This window comes from Mustela nivalis (assembly GCF_964662115.1).
Source record: "Mustela nivalis genome assembly, chromosome: 7".
In the NCBI taxonomy this organism is placed as follows: domain Eukaryota; kingdom Metazoa; phylum Chordata; class Mammalia; order Carnivora; family Mustelidae; genus Mustela; species Mustela nivalis.
Genome location: NC_139026.1, coordinates 24,568,425 through 24,582,591, shown reverse-complemented (window position 1 = coordinate 24,582,591; position 14,167 = coordinate 24,568,425). Strand labels below are relative to the sequence as shown.

Here is a 14,167-nt window from a genome sequence, read left to right as displayed (position 1 = left end):
AGTCACATTCTGTAGGAGAAATGGCTCCTAGAGATGTCACATAAACATGAGTTCTTCCCAATATATAAACTAGGAATTCTTCCACTACCCTGAATGTCTTTTCAGTATCTGCTGGTAATCATGGTATCTCCTCACAAAGATTCATTGCTTAACAAATACCCACATATATCATCCCCCTCCCTTCAAGATTTAACAAATCCCAAACATTCTGCAGTACCTGGTTTAAAACATTTCATGAAACAAATTGTTATATATTACGCTAAAGTTTCCCTCCCCCTCCAAGAGTAAATATTAATTGTGCAGTGTATACTTATCCCTTACATGTTTTCATATTTTAGTAGAGAACAACTTAAAATCAATATAAAAAAAAATCCTAACCCTTCCATCAGAATATATTGTTATGCAAAAAAAAATTCAAAGTAGGGTATGAAACCAACAACTTACACAAATAATCTTTAAGGAGCAATCAGTTATTCATTCAGAACGCATTAATACTGCTGTCTAGTTAGCCTAGGATATTTTGCCTTGCTCCTTTACCTTAGCTCCCAAACTCTATCCTTTATTTTTCCAAACTTTATCTTTAAAGGAACAATTAGATAGATGAATTTGACCTCCATCCCCATTATCATCCTGCTTTTCTAAGATAGGTTGTTGAATGACTGTGACCAACAGACTGGGTAAGTTTTGCTCAACCGAGCAATATACAGTACAAGATACTCAGCTCCATTCACCAGCTCACATTCCTCAGGAAGCAGTCTATGCACAGTGTGGTCTTTCAGACCATGTATCAGTCATGTGCTAATAACCATGACCATGTACACCCACTCACATACACACGCATATGCACACGCACAAGGATAATTGTTGTTTTCCTATCATAACGAGTTTTATCATCTGTAGCTCGAAAGTTTAATTTTGTAAAATACAGGATATCTTTTTAAAATTGAAGGCCAGTAGAAATGTGTTAAAAATATAAAAAGGGGGTATCAGACTCTTGATCTCAGGGCTATGGGTTTGAGCCCTACACTGGGTGCAGAGATTATTTAAAAATAAAAATAAAAAAAAGTTAAAAAAGAAAAACCTAAATCACTGAAAGAACTAAAACCTTAACTCAGCACTCTTATTTTCAAATGATGGGAGGTCCCACACAGGTCAAGAGGTACTCTTAGCAGTAGTTTTATAAGAATATAGGTATAGGGGCGTCTGGGTGCCTCAGCTGGTTAAGCATCTACCTTTGGCTCAGGTCCTGATCCCAGAGTCCTGGGACTAAGCTCCTGTTCAGCAGGGAGTCTGCTTCTCCCTCTCCCTCTACCCCCCCTAATCTGTGATCTCTAATAAACAAATCAAATCTTTTAAAAAAAAGAAAGTAAAAAGGAAACCTAGGTACACTATAGATGGTGAAGCATTTGACTAGCAAAGCCACCTAAAATGTGCAGTACCTTTCTACAAAAATTTGAAGTAGGTGTACTTTACTTTTGGCATCTCCCTTTTGTTTTCTTTTCTCTTTTTAAAGATTTATTTATTTATTAACTGAGAGAGAGAAAGAGCACACAAAGGCAAGCAAGCTTGGGGTGCAGGGGTGGTGCACAAAGGGAGAGGGAGAGAGAGAATCTCAAGCAGACTCTGTGCTGGGTGTGAAGCCCAACTCAGGGCTCGAGATCATGACCTGCGCTGAAATCAGGAGTTCAACTGATCGGACTAAGCCACCCAGGCACCCCCGCCTTTCCTCCTTTTATAACTCTGTGCTTAAAGTCTCTACTCCAAGTACCTTTTTTCTCCTCAGGACCTTCCTCTGCTAGGCCCTCTTTAGAGAGAGGTGTGTGGTGACTCCACAGTCAATGTTATTCCTGGGCAGGTATCATGCTTCTGTTCCAGCAGGGGACAAAAAGACTTTAACTTGGGGCCTGACCATCCTTATCTGTCAAATGAAAGTGTTGAACTTACAATTTCAAAATCTTAAGAGTCAAACATTCAGTATCTCAGGTGTGGCATGGCAAGTCAGTGAGAAAGACAGTGGTGGCATTCAGAGGCAGCTCTGGAGCTGGGGACTATGAAGTATGCATTTCCTTTCTAGAAGCTAAGACTATAAACTTTGAGGGGGGAATGGTGAGTACTGGCATAAAGACAGACATGTAGATCAATGGGGAAAAACAGGGGCAAGCAAGCCTTTAAATTCGGTCACTGGATTCTTGACAAAGTTGTCAAGGCAACTCAATGGAAGAAAAGATTTTGGTTTGCCTGGGTGGCTCAGTTGGTTAAGCGATTGCCTTTGGCTCCGGCAATCTGCTTCTCCCTCTGACCCTCCCCCTTCTCATGCTCTCTCTCATGTAAATAAATAAAATCTTTAAAAAATAAAAAGAAAGGATTTTGTTTTTCAACAAATGGTTGAAAATGAGTGGACCGGTTAGATATCCATACGCAAAAAGATGAATTTATAAGCTAACTGACACCACATACAAAAATTTAAAAATGTATCCTGGACTTAAATATAGGAGCTAAAACTATAAAACTTCTAGAAGAAAACCTTTGTGACTCTGAATAGAGTAACAGTTTTTAGATATAACACCAAAGGCATGATCCATTAAAGAAAAAAGCACTGATAAATTAAACTTCATATAATTAAAAATTTTAGGCTCAAAAAGACACCATAAAGAAAATAAATTTCAGATAAACCCTGGTGGTAAAAAAAAAAAATAATTGCAAACAGGTTCTGTGTCCAGTATATGTAAGAAGTGACTAGACATTTCATTAAATATATAAAAATAGCCAATAACTTCATGAAAAGATGTATAAGAATATAAGAATATAATCAGTCATCAGGGAAACGCACATTAAAACCACAGTAAGATTCCACTTCATACCCACACAATGGGATTAAAAAAAATCAGAAAATAGTGGGGTACCCGGCTGACTCAGTCAGAAGAGCATGCAACTCTTGATCTTGGGGTCAAGGATTTGAGATGATTAAATTACTATATATTGAAGTACTAGATTACTAAAAAAATAAATAAACTTTAAAAATATCAGAAAATAGCAGGTGTTGGTGAGGATATGGAGAAACTGGAACCTTTATCTACTGCTGGTGGAAATGGGAGCCTTTATTCATACATTGTGATTGGAAGTTTAAGCTGTCTTCTAATACACTAAAGGCAGAATTTTCATTTCTTACCCTCATTATTCTGAAATCATTCCAAGAGGAAGGAGTGACCACTATCCTTACTCCATAATTTAAAACTCTATCGATCCATCATTTGATAGTAAGGTTAGTAGGAGAAAACAGCTCTACCCTTAGCTGATTGATTGCTCTACAGTTAAATGTGAAAACATTACTTATCATTAGAATGTCCAAGCTGCTCTTAAATTTCAGATTCCCATTGAACTGTCTTAGAAATTCTGATTCTGTAGGTCTGGGATGGGGCAGGAGAGTGGCTGCCATAAGATGAATTTAAGGATAAGTTTTTTAAAATTCCCAGCCTTCAAGAAGTGAATAAGGAAAGCATACCAAATAAACAACTATACATATAACTATGAAATGTGCTGACATCTTGAAGTAGTGAAAGATTCTAACAGGCAGAGGTGTGTAATTCAGGAAAAGATTCACAAAGAATAAAGCATCCATCCAATGCCCTTCTGTCACTCCTTAAACACGTCATCAAGTCTCTGTATACTAGATACTGTAGATATTTACTCATCAAAGTCAGAAACCTGCACTCTTTCTTCTCCACCTTCTATGATCACATCTGAGTCATCAAGTCCTGACAATTGATCCTTCTGAATGTTTCCTTAAAGCTTCATTGATCCTTACCTCTCCTTTAATACTGCCTCCTTATTTCTTGCCTACACGACTGCAGGAAACTAAGTAGTTTCCTTGGCTCTAGATTTAACCCCGCTGCAATCCAGTCTCTACACTGCCACCAGAGTAATAGTTCTAAAACGCAAATACCTTAGTTCTCAGGTTGAAACCCATTAGGAACAGAAACGGACTCAAGTTTCCAATGCCATGCATCTAAGACAGTCCATAGTATGTGTAGTTATCTTCACTAGTCCATTCCTGCTCCCAACACTGTATAGTCTCTCCTCCAGCCATGCTGGAATCACCTTGCAACTCCAAGTCCGCTTTGCCCTTGCACATCTGTCCCTCTATGCCATTCCTTCTGCTTTGACTTCCCTCCTTATCATTTCTCCCCTCCTCAAAGGCTTCTGCCTATAACATTCCAACTTATCCTTTAAGATAGCACTCAAAGGTTTTCTCCTCTATGAAAGGCTGCCTTGACATCTCCCCACCACTGTAAGAGGACAAGTTATTCTCTTATTCACGTAGTATTTACAGAACTTTACTCCAGGGGATTGTGTTTATTTGCTGACATGTTTAATTCTCTCTAGTTTAGGACCTTACTTACCTACTGTATACAGCACAATGTGTGGTCCACTGCAACTGATATGCATGAATGTGTATAAGAGTGGCTGTCACTTTCTCAAAATCTAAGAATGGAGTACACTGCTTTTGACTATGTACTGAGTAACATGAAAATGTAATTTCAAACTAATAGGTCAATGTGGAAAAAAAAAAAAAGGTAGGGGATTGGCTTAGATGATTAAGGCCTCCTGTGATTCTAAAATTCTAGGAATCTATGTATTCGGTTGTCTAGTTTACCTTTTAAACCAGGACAACTACAGAGCTAAAGAGGGCTAGTAACTACTAGAAAATTATCCAGTGAATTACAATAATTTTCAAAGTAGAAAGTCAAAGATAACTAAGAAACAGAACAAAATGAAAGTTCTGTATTATCTTCAACGTGGAAGAACAAATGACTTATTCTGACCCAAGTCAAACAATGACGGCAAAATACACCGCAATGTAAAACCTCAAGAGGCCATATTTGGCATCTTGACTTCTCAGTTAATGACAGTCCTCACTTAAATTACATCACATTTCAGAGCAGACTGCCTGTTAAATAACTGCATCTCCCAGAAGTACTCTGCTGTGGAAGCTGAAACATTAGCCACAAATGAAATTACCTCATGAAGATCATAAAATGAGTCAAACAAATTCCAAAACAGAACCTTTGATCTGAAACCCAGTTTCATGTTCTGATCTCTTGATCATAGCCCAGCTCTGTAAATTCTTAATCATGTTCTCGTCTATTCCTATTTGTTCACTACAAGTAAAATTCAGTGAAATTTATCCATTACTTTTTTTTTTTAATAAACATATATTTTTATCCCCAGGGGTACAGGTCTGTGAATCGCCAGGTTTACACACTTCCCAGCACTCACCATAGCACATACCCTCCCCAATGTCCATAATCCCACCCCCCTCTCTCAACCCCCCTCCCTCCAGTAACCCTCAGTTTGTTTTGTGAAATTAAGAGTCACTGATGGTTTGTCTCCCTCCCAATCCCATCTTGTTTCATTTATTCTTCTCCTACCCCCTTAGCCCCCCATGCTGCATCTTCACTTCCTCATATCAGGGAGATCATATGATAGTTGTCTTTCTCCCATTGACTTATAAGCATGATACCCTCTAGTTCCATCCATGTCGTTGCAAATTATCCATTACTTTTTAACAGAATTCTTAAAAGGTCTCTGCTATGCTACTCAAGGGCTCTATTGAAAAAGCAAAAAGCTGAGCAACCAGATCTGCCTGAGAAACACCTTTATCATTAAATTATCCCCCCAATGAGGTAACACCATAATTAGCCTCTCTAGAACAAAGTTCTTGGGTTTTCACCCCTGTCTTCATAAGGGTACATATCACATCAGCTATTTTACAAAGAAAATTTGGAAAAGAGCTAGGGAAGTCAATATGAAGGAAAGGTGAACAGTGTGAATATTCTAACCATAATGAAGGAGAACGAAAGATCTCAATGTTAACCATTTGTTAAGCACTAAAAGTAAAGAACCCGAAACATCAAACTAAAAAGGTGGAACATGAAAAAAATAGAGATTACCATGGCTATTCACTACCATCTCAAACATGTTCCATCAATATCATTCAGCTTCTTTGGCTTATCCCAAGTTATGAGCAGAGATATATTTTGGTTCAAAAACCCACTTCAGTGGGCTTCAAGGCAAGTTACTTAACCTGTATAAAAAAACTCCTTTTCCTCAGTAAAAAAAGAATAGTACATATGTCATATATATATATATCCTAGCATGTTTTTAAAGATTAAGTGTAATACCTGTTCCCATAGTACAAAGACAAGAATAGGCACACAGGTGTGGTACAAAATTAATATTCTTCCCTTTCCAGGTAGTTTGTTTACTTTTGCACAAGTATCTCTTTGAATATCTGTTTGCTCTCTCTTCACAAAGTTAAAACAAGGGCCCAGTGGTATATACCCTTTTTTTTTCCTCCTCTACTAAGTCTGGCAGTTTCTTTTTTTTTTTTTTTAAGATTTTATTTGTTTATTTGACAGAGAGAAATCACAAGTACACTGAGAGGCAGGCAGAGAGAGAGAGAGAAGGAAGCAGGCTCCCTGCTGAGCAGAGAGCCCGATGCGGGACTCGATCCCAGGACCCTGAGATCATGACCTGAGCCGAAGGCAGCGGCTTAACCCACTGAGCCACCCAGGCACCCAAGTCTGGCAGTTTCATAAGGAAATGTTACCGGCACTGAAACATGATGAGCTACATGCTCATTGTATGTCCACGGACTATGGCACCTGTTTTTGGCGTGATTCATGGCCTGCAAAAGATATTCTCAAGTCCTAACCCCCAGGGACCTCAGAATGTGACTTTTGTTGGAAATAGGATTGTTGCAGATAAAATTAGTAAATTAAGATGAAGTCATATGGGACTAAGATGAGCCCCTAGCCTGACTGGTGTTCTTTTAAGAAGAGAAGAGATGCAGACATGCATGAAGGGAGGACACTCTGACGACAGAGGCAGAGACCCCAGCTCTTGCCAGGTATATGCCCAGGAACTATGAGAACTGTGGGCAAGCCACCAGGAAGAAGAAAGATTCTCTCCTATGGGCCTTGGAGGGAACATGGCCTTGTCAACACCTTGAATTCAGACATCTGGCCTCCAGAACGGTGAAACAATAAACTTCTGTTGTTTTAAGCCACCCAGTTAGTGGTATTTTATAACAGCAGCTCTAGGAAACCAATATAACCTATCATAAACACAATCTAAGGGGCACCTGGGTGGCTCAGTGGGTTAAAGCCTCTGTTTTCGGCTCAGGTCATGATCCCAGGGTCCTGGGATTGAGCCCCGCATCGAGCCTGCTTTCCTTCCTCTCTCTCTCTGCCTGCCTCTCTGCCTACTTGTGATCTCTGTCTGTCAAATAAAATAAATAAATAAATAAATAAATAAACAAACACAATCTAAGAAGTATATTACAAGTGCCTAATGTGCATAAACTTTTTTTTTTTTTAAGATTTTATTTATTTATTTGACAGACAGAGATCACAAGTAGGCAGAGAAGCAGGCAGAGAGAGAGGAGGAAACAGGCTCCACGCTGAGCAGAGAGCCCAATGCGGGGCTCGATCCCAGGACCCTGGGATCATGACCCGAGCTGAAGGCAGAGGCTTTAACCCACTGAGCCACCCAGGCACCCCTGCATAAACTTTCTTGACTTCAGAAGTGTTTTTACAACTAATAGTTGGGATGTTACAACTAGGTATCCTGTAGGATCTGTGGAGTTATGCAGGGGATTACTGTCTCATTGTGTCAATTAAGAAATGGAGGATTGGGGTGCCTGGGTGGCTCAGTGGGTTAAGCCGCTGCCTTCGGCTCAGGTTATGATCTCAGGGTCCTGGGATCAGGTCCTGCATCAGGCTCTCTTCTCTGCTTGGCAGGGAGCCTGCTTCCCTCTCTCTCTCTCTCTGCCTGCCTGTCTGCTTGTGATCTCTGTGTGTCAAATAAACAAATAAAATCTTAAAAAAAAAAAAAAAGAAATGGAGGATCAAAGAAGTTATAAAAGAAGCTCTCACTCTCACCCTAAGACCCAGAAATTGCACTACTGAGTATTTACGCCACAGATACAAATGCAATGATCCAAAGGGGCACCTGCACCCCAATATTTATACCAGCAATGTTCACAACAGCCAAGCTATGGAAAGAGTCTAGATGTCCATTGACAAATGAATGGATGAAGATGAGGTGTATATATGTGATGGAATATTACTCAGGCATCAAAAAGAATGAAATCTTGACATCTATAATGATGTGGATGGAACTCAAGGGCACTATGGTGAGCAAAGTAAGTCAATGAGACAAAGACAACTATCATATCATCTCACTTACATGTAGAATTAAAGAAATGAAACAGAGGATCATAGGGGAAGAGAGTAAAAAATCAAACAAGATGAAATCAGAGAGAGAGAGACAAACCATAAGAGACTCAATCATAGGAAACACGCTGAGGGTTCCTGGAAGGGAGGGAAGAGAGGGAATAGGATAACTGGGTGACAGACATTAGGGAGGGCACGTGATGTAATGAGCACTAGATATTATATAAGACTGATGAATCACTGACCCCAACCTCAGAAACCAATAATATATTTTATGTTAATTAACTGAATTTAAATTAAAGACAAATTTTTTAAAAATGTCTCAACTAGGGACACCTGGTTGGCTCAGTCAGAAGAGAATGAGACTCTTGGTCTTGGTGTGATGAGTTTAAGTCCCACGTTGGATGTGGAGATTACTTAAAAATAAAATCTTTAGGCATGCCTGGGTGGCTCGGTCAGTAAAACATCTGCCTTTGGCTCACGTCCTGATACCAGAGTCCCGGGACTGAGCCCTGCATCAGGCTTGGAGCTCAGTGAAGAGCCTGTTTCTCCCTCTGCCCCTCACCCCTCTTGTGCTCTCTCTCTCTCTCAAATAAATAAATCTTAAAATAAAATAAAGTCTTTAAAAAAGTTTTGAAAAAATAAAAGAAGCTCTCTTCCTAAAGCTTCTACTTCAAAGACCTTCGGGTTGATGAATATATAGCTATACCATAGGCATTACTCTGTACAATCTTTCACTTGGCTTTACTGTTTTCCCTATAGTAAGATTCTTTATTTTGATAGTTTTATTAAAATATTCATATTCCATAAAATCTTTTTTCACCTTTCTACAGTCCATGGTTTTCAATATATTCAAGGTTATATAATCATCACCACAATCTAACTTTAGAACATTCTCATTACCCCCAAAAGAAACTCCATGCCTATAAGCAGGCACTCCCTATCCTCCCTTCTGTCCACCTTCTGCAACCATTTATCTTCTGTCTCTATGGATGTCCTCATGCTGAGCATTTCATGTAAATGGAGTCATACAACATGCGGTCTTTTGTGACTGACTTCCTTCACTTACCCAATTTCTAAGGTCCATCCATGTTGCAGCATGCATCAGCACATTTAAAAACTGCTCTGTAATAATTGTGCGTATAGACTACATTTGTTTATACATTCATCAGTTGATGGCTCCATTTATAAGTTGATGGGCATTTGAGTTCCTTCCATTTTTTAGCTATGATGAATAATGCTGCTGTGAACATTTTGCACTAAGATTTTCTCTGGACATATGCTTTTTTCACGTGGGTATATAACAAGGAGTAGAATTGCTGGGTTATATGGTAACTCCAAATTTAACATTTGGAGGAACTGCCAGACTATGTTCCAAAGAGGCTGTATGTACCATTTTACATTCTTGCCAGCAATGTACAGGGGTTTCAATTTCTCCATATTCCTGGCCATCTGTTTATCTCCTTTGAAAAAATGACTAATTTGGGGCACCTGGGTGGCTCAGTAGGTTAAAGCCTCTGCATTCGGCTTGGTCATGATCCCGGGGTCCTGGGATCAAGCCCCGCATCGAGCTCTCTGGTCCGTGGAGAGCCTGCTTCCTCCTTTCTCTCTGCCTGCCTCTCGGCCTACTTGTGATCTCTGTCTGTCAAATAAGTAAATTAAATCTTTGAAAAAAAAAATGACTAATTTTAGCCCATATTTTTTCTTTTTAAATTTAAATTCAATTAATTAACACATAACGTATTATTGGTTTCAGGGGTACAGGTCTGTGATGCATCACTCTTATATAATACCTTATCATCACTCTTCTATAATTCAGTGTTCATTATGGCACATACCCTTCCCAATGTCCATCTCCCAGCTGTCCCATCCCTCTGCCCATCCTCCAGCACCCCTCAGATTTTTCCTATGTCCAAGAGTCTCTATGATTTATCTCCCTCTCTGGTTTCATCTTGCTTTATTTTTTTTCCTCTTTTTCTCTATGACCCTCTGTTTTGTTTCTTAAATTCCATGTATCAGTGAAATCATGAAAATTGTCTTTCTCTGACTGACTTATTTCACTTAGCATAATACCCTTTAGCTCCATCCACGTCACTGCCATTTCATTTTGAGGGGTGCATAATGTTCCATTGTACATATATACCATATCTTCATCATCCACTCATCTGTCAATGGACATCCGGACTCTTTCCATAGTTTGGCTATTGTGAATGTTGCTGCTATAAATATTGGGGTACAGCTGCCCCTTTCTATCATTCCATTTTTTAAAAAGATTTTATTTATTTATTTGACAAAGATCACAAGTAGGCAGAGAGGCAGGCAGAGAGAAGTTGGGGGGAGCAGGCTCCCTGCCGAGCAGACAGCCTGATGCAGGGCTCAATCCCAGGACCCTGAGATCATGACCTGAACCAAAGGCAGAGGCCCAACCCACTGAGCCATCCAGGCACCCCTCGATCACTCCATTTGTATATTTGGGGTAAATAAACAGTAGTGCAATTACTGGGTCATAGGGTACTTCTATTTTTAACTTTTTGAGGAACCTCCACACTATTTTCCAGAGTGGCTGTACCAGCTTGCATTCTCACCAACAGTGTAAGAAAGTTCCCCTTTCTCTACATTCTCGCCAACATCTGTTGTTTCCTGACTTGATAATTTTAGCCATTCTGACTGGTGTGAGGTGGTATCACATTGTTTGATTTATATTTCTCTAATGCCAAGTGATGTAGAACAGTTTTTCATGTGTCTGTTGGCCATTTGGATGTCTTCTTTGGAAATCTGTTCATTCTGCCGCCCATTTCCTAATGGGATTATTTGTTCTTTGGGTGTTGAGTTTGAAAGTTCTTCATAGATTTTGGATACTAGCCCTTTATCTGATTAAGTCATTTGCAATTATCTTCTCCCATTCTGTCAGCTGTATTTTGGTTTTGTCGAAGGTCTCCTTTGCTATGCAAAGGCTTTCTTTCCCAGTAGTTCATTTTTGCTTTTGTTTCCATTGCCTTTGGAGGTGTGCTTAGCAAGAAGCTGCTGCAGCCAAGGTTGAAGGGGTTGCTGCCTGTGTTCTCCTCTAGGATTTTGATGGAATTGTCTCACATTTAGGTCTTCCATCCACTTTGAGTTTATTTTTGTGTATGATGAAAGAAAAGGGTCCAATTTCATTCTTCTGCATGTGACTGTCTAATTCTCCCAACAGCATTTGTTGAAGAGACTATCCTTTTTCCACTAGACATTCTTTCCTATTCTGTTGAAGATCAGTTGATCATACAGTTGAGGGTCCATTTCTGATTTCTCTGTTTTGTTCCATTCATCTATTGTCTCTGTTTTTGTGCCATTACCATACTGTCTTGATGATGACAGCTTTGTGAAAGAGCTTGAAGTCCAGAATTGTGATGCCACCAGCTTTGGTTTTCTTTTTCAACATCCTTTGGCTATAGGGGTCTTTTCCAGTTCCATACAAATTTTAGGATTATTTATTCCAGCTCTGTGAAAAATGTTGATGGTATTTGGATAGGGATTGCACTGAATGTGTAGATTGCTCTAGGTAGCATAAACATCTTAACAATATTTGCTCTTGTAATCCATGAGTATGGAAAGTTTTCCCATTTCTTTGTGTCTTCCTCAATTTCTTTCATGAGTGTTCTATAGTTTTCTGAGTACAGATCCTTTGCCTCTTTGGTTAGGTTTATTCCTAGGTATCTTATGGTTTTTGGATGCGACTATAAATGGGATCAACTCCTTACTTTCCCTTTCTTCCATCTAATTGTTGGAGTATAGAAATGCAACTGATTTCTGTGCATTGATTTTATACCCTGCCACTTTACTGAATTCCTGTATGAGTTCTAGCAATTTGGGGGTGGAATCTTTTCGGTTTTCCACACAGAGTATCATGTTCTGTGAAGAGTGAGAGTTTGGCTTATTCTTTGCTGATTCAGATGCCTTTAATTTCTTTTTGTTGTCTGATTGCTGAGGCTAAGACAACTAGTACTATGTTGAAAATATTGGACATCCCTGCCATGTCACTGACCAGAGGGGAAAAGCTCTGTTTTTCCCCATGAAGAATGCTATTATTGTGGGCTTTTTATATATGGCTTTTATGATATGATATGGATGATTCCTCTATCCCTTCACTGTGAAGACTCTGAATCAAGAAAGGATGCTGTGCGTTGTCAAACGCTTTTCCTGCATCTATTGAGATCATATGGTTCTTGTCCTTTCTTTTATTAATGTAATATATCACATTGATTGATTTGCAGATATTGAACCACCTTTGTAGCCTAGGAATAAATCCCACTTGGTTGTGGTGAATAATCCTTTTAATGTACTACTGGATCCTATTGGTTAGTATCTTGGTGAGAATTTTTACATCCATGTTCACCAGGGATATTGTTCTGTAAGTCCCCTTTTTGGTGGGGTCTTTGTCTGGTTTTGGGATTAAGATAATGCTCGCCTTATAAAATGAGTTTGAAGTTTACCTTCTATCTCTATTTTTTATTTTTATTTTTTAAAGATTTTATTTATTTATTTGACAGGGAGAGACACGGAGAGAGAGGGAACACAAGCAGGGGAGTGGGAGAGGGAAAAGCAGGCTTCCCCCTCAGCAGGGAGCCCGATGTGGGCCTTGATCCCAGGACCCTGGGATCATGACCTGAGTGGAAGGCAGCCACTTAGAGACTGAGCCAACCAGGTGCCCTATCTCTATTTTTAAAAACAGCTTAAGAATAGGTATTAGTCCTTCTTTAAATGTTTGGTAGAACTCCCACGGGGAGCCATCCAGCCCTGGGCTCTAGTTGGGAGATTTTTTTATTATGGCTTCAATTCCATTGCAGGTTATGGGTCTATTCAGGTTTTCTATTTCTTCCTGCTTCAGTTTTGGTAGTTTATACATCTCTAGGAATGCATCCAATTCTTCCAGATTGGCATATAGTTGCTCATAATATGTTCTTAAAATTGTTCATATTTCTTCAGTGTTGGTTGGGATCTCTCCTCTTTCATTCATGATTTTATTTGGGTTCTTTCTCTTTTCTTTTTGATAAGTCTAGCCAAGAGTTTATCAATCCTATTAGTTCTTTCAGAGAACCAGCTCCCAGTTTCGTTGATCTTTTCTACTGTTGTTCTGGTTTCTATTTTGTTGATATCTCCTTTAATCTTTATTATTTCTCTTTTCCTGTGTGGTTTAGGCTTTATTAGCTATTCTTTCTCCAACTCCTTTAGGTGTAAGGTTAGCTTGTGTATTTGAGACATTTCTTGTTTATTGAGAAAGGCTTGGATTGCTATATACATCCTTCTGAGGACTGCCTTTGCTGCATCGCAAAGATTTTGAACTGTTTTCATTTTCATGAAAATGTTTCCATGAATTTTTTAAAATATTTTATTTATTTATTTGAGAGAGAGAGCCTGTGCACAAGTGGAGGGGAGGGGCAGAGGGAAAAGCAGATTTCCTGTTGAGCAGGGAGACTGACGCGGGGCTCAATCCCAGGACCCTGAGATCATGACCTGAATCAAAGGCAGATATTCAACCAACTGAGTCACCCAAGGGCCTCAAAGTTTCCCTGAATTTTTAAAATTCTTCTTTAACTTTCTGGTTGACCAATTCATTCTCTAGTACAATGCTGTTTAGCCTCCATGTATTTGAGCTCTTTCCAATTTTCCTCTTGTAATTAAGTTCCAGTTTCAAAGCATTGTGGTCTGAAAGTATGCAGGTAATGATCCCAATCTTTAGGTACTGGTTGAAACCTGATTTGTGACCCAGAATGTAATCTGTTCTGGAGAATATTTCATGTTGACTCGAGAAGAGTGTATTCTGTTGCTTTAGGATGGAATGTTCTATATATATCTGTGAAGTCCATCTGGTCCAGTGTGTCATTTAAAGCCCTTATTTCCTTGTTTATCATCTGCTTAGATAATCTGTCCATTGCAGTGAGGGGGTTATTAAA

General features: G+C 39.2%; 1 protein-coding gene across 3 annotated transcripts in view; it reads right to left on the bottom strand.

The window, feature by feature from the left end:
* The window catches only part of FGD6 (FYVE, RhoGEF and PH domain containing 6), a 125,498-nt gene that overhangs the window by 63,788 nt on the left and 47,543 nt on the right, over positions 1-14,167 (bottom strand). The window lies entirely within an intron of this gene.